Source organism: Ascaphus truei, chromosome 13, assembly GCF_040206685.1.
Source record: "Ascaphus truei isolate aAscTru1 chromosome 13, aAscTru1.hap1, whole genome shotgun sequence".
In the NCBI taxonomy this organism is placed as follows: Eukaryota; Metazoa; Chordata; class Amphibia; order Anura; family Ascaphidae; genus Ascaphus; species Ascaphus truei.
In genome coordinates, this window is record NC_134495.1 from 5,871,806 (window position 1) to 5,876,770 (window position 4,965).

The following is a 4,965-nucleotide window of genomic DNA, read 5'->3' on the forward strand; positions in this document are numbered from 1 at the left end:
GTGTGAGTGTGTGTGGGGGGGGGTTGTGTGTGTGTGGGGGGGGTGAGTGTGTGTGTGGGGGGGGAGCTGTGTGTGTGAGTGTGTGTGTGTGGGGGGGGGGGCGGGGGTTGTGTGTGTGGGGGGGCTGTGTGTGTGTGTGGTGGGGGCTGTATGTGTGTGGGGGGGCTGTGTGTGTGGGGGTGTGTGTGTGGGGGGGGGCTGTGTGGGTGTGTGTGTGGGGGGGGGGGGGGGGCTGTGTGTGTGTGGGGGGGTGTGTGAGTGTGTGTGTGTGTGTATGTGTGTATTAGGGCTAAGCTCCTCCCCCCAGTCAGAGGGACACACTGCAGGAAAGTCACTTTCAGTTTAGCAGCCCAGGCTCGCACAGGACATACTCAGCACTCCCTGCCGGCTGCTCCTGCTATCTCCACCACCCAGCCCTGGTGCAGATCACCGCATGTTGTGAGGGGACCTTTGGAGATCCGGTGGATCGCATCCCTCCCCCGCCCCTGAGATCTCCTGCATGTGGCACGGCAGAGATCTGGCGGATCCAGGTCTGGGGAAGAGAACATGGCACTGGAGGCACCCCCGGAGTTGAACGATCCCTGACATGAAGGTCTCCTGAGGTCTGGGAGACACTGGATTGCTGTGGAGCGGCAGGATCTGGTGGATCCAACATCAGGATCTCGCGCAGATCTGCTCGAGGACTATCAACAGTACAAGTCACTGGGGAGGATCCGGTGCCCGTGTGATCTGGCCCCGTGGGATCCGGTGCCCGTTGGATCTGGCCCCCGTGTGATCCGGCGCCCGTGGGATCTGGCCCCCGTGGGATCTGGCCCCTGTGGGATCCGGTGCCCGTTGGATCTGGCCCCGTGTGATCCGGTGCCGTGGGATCCGGTGCCCGTGGGATCTGGCCCCCGTGGGATCTGGCCCCCGTGGGATCTGGCCCCTGTGGGATCCGGTGCCCGTGGGATCTGGCCGTGCCTTCTCCTGCCCACATGCAGGGGACACTGCAGGACAGACACTGAGCCGGATCCCTTCCTCCTTTACATAACACCCCGAGCCATGGGGATCGCCTGAACCCAGCGCCGGGGATGTGACACCGTGGGATCCGATCTTGTGGGATCTCACCCTGCGGACATGGAGCGCGCGCTGTGTGGGTGATGGGGGGTGGGTTTCCTTCCTTGAAGACCCCCGCAGAGTTATGGCTTGAGGCAACATGGGTGATCGGATAAGAGAGCGCTTCTCCTGCAGGTAACATGTCACTCCCTGCCGAAGGGATCCCCCTGTGTGATCTACTGCATCCCTGCGCAGACCCCCTCTTTCTTTGTTGTGATCCACCCACATCCCCTGTGTGATCTACTCTGTGCGCTTATATCCCCTGGAGATTGATTCAGATCCCTTTCTTACACCCCCTGGTTAATCAACTCACACCCTCCCCTGGTGGATCCACTCAGATGCCCTATTAACGCAATTGTTTATCGTTTTAAACTCACCCCCCCTTTTATGTTGACACCAGTACCCCCCCCCCCCTCCTGTATATCTTGCCTTCTCTCTCCCCCCCTCCTGTATGTCTTGCTTTCTCTCCCCTCCCCCCCTGTATGTCTTGCCTTCTCTCCCCCCCTGTATGTCTTGCCTTCTCTCCCCCCCTGTATGTCTTGCCTTCTCTCCCCCCCTGTATGTCTTTCCTTCTCTCCCCCCCCTCCTGTATGTCTTGCCTTCTCTCCCCCCCTGTATGTCTTGCCTTTGTATGTCTTGCCTTCTCTCCCCCCCCCTCCTGTATGTCTTGCCTTCTCTCCCCCCCTCCTGTATGTCTTGCCTTCTCTCCCCCCCCCTCTTGTATGTCTTGCCTTCTCTCCCCCCCTCTTGTATGTCTTGCCTTCTCTCCCCCCCCCTCTTGTATGTCTTGCCTTCTCCCCCCCCCCCTCCTGTATGTCTTGCCTTCTCCCCCCCCCCCTCCTGTATGTCTTGCCTTCTCCCCCCCCCCTCCTGTATGTCTTGCCTTCTCCCCCCCCCCTCCTGTATGTCTTGCCTTCTCTCCCCCCCCCCCTCGTGTATGTCTTGCCTTCTCTCCCCCCCCCCTCGTGTATGTCTTACCTTCTCTCCCCCCCCCCTCGTGTATGTCTTACCTTCTCTCCCCCCCCCTCGTGTATGTCTTAACTTCTCTCCCCCCCCCCCTCGTGTATGTCTTACCTTCTCTCCCCCCCCCTCCCCTCGTGTATGTCTTACCTTCTCTCCCCCCCCCCCCCTCGTGTATGTCTTACCTTCTCTCCCTCCCCCCCCCTCGTGTATGTCTTACCTTCTCTCCCCCCCCCCCTCGTGTATGTCTTACCTTCTCTCCCCCCCCCCTCGTGTATGTCTTACCTTCTCTCCCCCCCCCCCCCCCTCGTGTATGTCTTACCTTCTCTCCCCCCCCCCCCCCCCCCCTCGTGTATGTCTTACCTTCTCTCCCCCCCCCCCCCCCTCCCCCTCGTGTATGTCTTACCTTCTCTCCCCCCCCCTCGTGTATTCGGGGGGGGGGGGGGCGGGGGAAGCACAGGGTCACACAGCATCTTCTGTGGCTGTCACTTTCACTTCATAGCTTTTGGGCTCGCGGGGACACCTCGACCTGACAGACTCCCCTATTTAACCCCCTACTACCCTCCCCCTTTAACTGCATGCTACATTATAACAAGGGTCTCAGCACGTCTGTTATCATGGCACTGAAGTGGTTAATAATAATATTATAATATAATATGCACGCCACCGGCAAATTAAAGTAGTTATGTTCCAATGAATGATGCAATCCCTTGTCTATTAGACCCCCCCCACATTCCCCTTTCCCCCCCCACATCCCCCTTTCCCCCCCCACATCCCCCTTTCCCCCCCACAACCCCCTTTCCCCCCACATCCCCCTTTCCCCCCCCACAACCCCCTTCCCCCCACATCCCCTTTCCCCCCCCACATCCCCCTTTCCCCCCCCACATCCCCTTTCCCCCCCCACATCCCCTTCCCCCCCACATCCCCCTTTCCCCCCCCACATCCCCCTTTCCCCCCCACATCCCCCTTTCCCCCCCCACATCCCCCTTTCCCCCCCACAACCCCCTTTCCCCCCACATCCCCATTCCCCCCACATCCCCCTTTCCCCCCCCACATCCCCCTTTCCCCCCCCACATCCCCCTTTCCCCCCCACATCCCCCTTCCCCCCCACATCCCCCTTTCCCCCCCCCCCACATCCCCCTTTCCCCCCCCACACATCCCCCTTTCCCCCCCACATCCCCCTTTCCCCCCCCACACCCCCCTTTCCCCCCACATCCCCCTTCCCCCCCCACATCCCCCTTCCCCCCCCACATCCCCCTTCCCCCCCCCACATCCCCCTTCCCCCCCCTTCCCCACCCACATCCCCCTTCCCCCCCCACATCCCCCTTCCCCCCCACATCCCCCTTCCCCCCCCACATCCCCCTTCCCCCCCACATCCCCCCCCCCACATCCCCTTCCCCCCCCCCCACATCCCCTTCCCCCCCCACATCCCCCTTCCCCCCCCCACATCCCCATTCCCCCCCACATCCCCTTCCCCCCCCCACATCCCCCTTCCCCCCACATCCCCCTTCCCCCCCACATCCCCCTTCCCCCCCACATCCCCCTTCCCCCCCCACATCCCCCTTACCCCCCCCCACATCCCCTTACCCCCCACATCCCCCTTACCCCCCACATCCCCTTCCCCACCACACATCCCCCTTCCCCCCCACATCCCCCTTTCCCCCCTCCCACATCCCCCTTCCCCCCTCCCCCACATCCCCCTTCCCCCCCTCCCCCACAACCCCCTTCCCCCCCTCACATCCCCGTTCCCCCCCACATCCCCCTTCCCCCCCCCACATCCCCCTTCCCCCCCCCACATCCCCCTTCCCCCCCCCACACCCCCTCCCCCCCCCACATCCCCCTTCCCCCCCACATCCCCTTCCCCCCCACATCCCCCTTCCCCCCCACATCCCCTTACCCCCTTAATCCCCCTTCCCCCCCACCCCCCTTCCCCCCCACATCCCCCTTCCCCCCCACATCCCCCTTCTCCCCCCCCCCCCCACCCCATCCCCCCCACTCCTCCCTTTCCCCCCCCACCCCCCTTCCCCCCCACCCCCATCCCCCCACATCCCCTTCTCCCCCCACATCCCCCTTCCCCCCCACATCCCCCTTCCCCCCACATCCCCCTTCTCCCCCCCACATCCCCCTCCCCCCCCCACATCCCCCTTCCCCCCCCACATCCCCTCCCCCCCACATCCCCCTCCCCCCACATCCCCCTTCCCCCCCCACATCCCCCTTCCCCCCACATCCCCTTCCCCCCCACATCCCCTTCCCCCCCACATCCCCCTCCCCCCACATCCCCTTCCCCCCCCACATCCCCTTCCCCCCCCACATCCCCTTTCCCCCCCACATCCCTTTCCCCCCACATCCCCTTTCCCCCCCCACATCCCCTTCCCCCCCCACATCCCCTTCCCCCCCACATCCCCTTTCCCCCCCCACATCCCTTTCCCCCCCACATCCGTTCCCCCCCCACATCCCCTTCCCCCCCACATCCCTTCCCACCCACATCCCCTTCCCCCCATCCCCTTCCCCCCCCACATCCCCTTTCCCCCCCCCACATCCCCTTTCCCCCCCCACATCCCCTTTCCCCCCCCCACACCTTCCCCCCCAATCCTTCCCCCCCCACATCCCTTTCCCCCCCCCACATCCCCTTTCCCCCCCCCACATCCCCTTTCCCCCCCACCCCCACATCCCCTTTCACCCCCACCCCCACATCCCCTTTCACCCCCCACCCCACATCCCCTTTCCCCCCCACATCCCCTTTCCATCCCCCTTCCCTCCCCCCCACATCCCCCTCCCCCCCACTTTCCCCTCCCCCCCCACTTTCCCCTCCCCCCCACTTTCCCCTCCGCACCCACATTCCCCTCCCCCCCCCACATCCCCTCCCGCCCACATCCCCTTTCCCCCCCCCCACATCCCCTTTCCCCCCCC

The 4,965-nt window shown here is 64.6% G+C and overlaps 1 protein-coding gene across 3 annotated transcripts in view; it reads left to right on the forward strand.

Annotated features, from left to right (window-relative positions):
- The first annotated feature begins 305 nt into the window (after positions 1 to 305).
- The window catches only part of SH2B3 (SH2B adaptor protein 3), a 151,114-nt gene continuing 146,454 nt past the window's right edge, over positions 306 to 4,965 (forward strand). For 2 of the 3 annotated variants that reach the window (XM_075568172.1, XM_075568173.1), the window contains exon 1: positions 306 to 1,230. The gene's annotated coding sequence lies outside the window, so the exon portion shown is untranslated. The remainder of the gene's footprint in view (positions 1,231 to 4,965) is intronic. The other variant, XM_075568171.1, reaches the window with a different exon arrangement.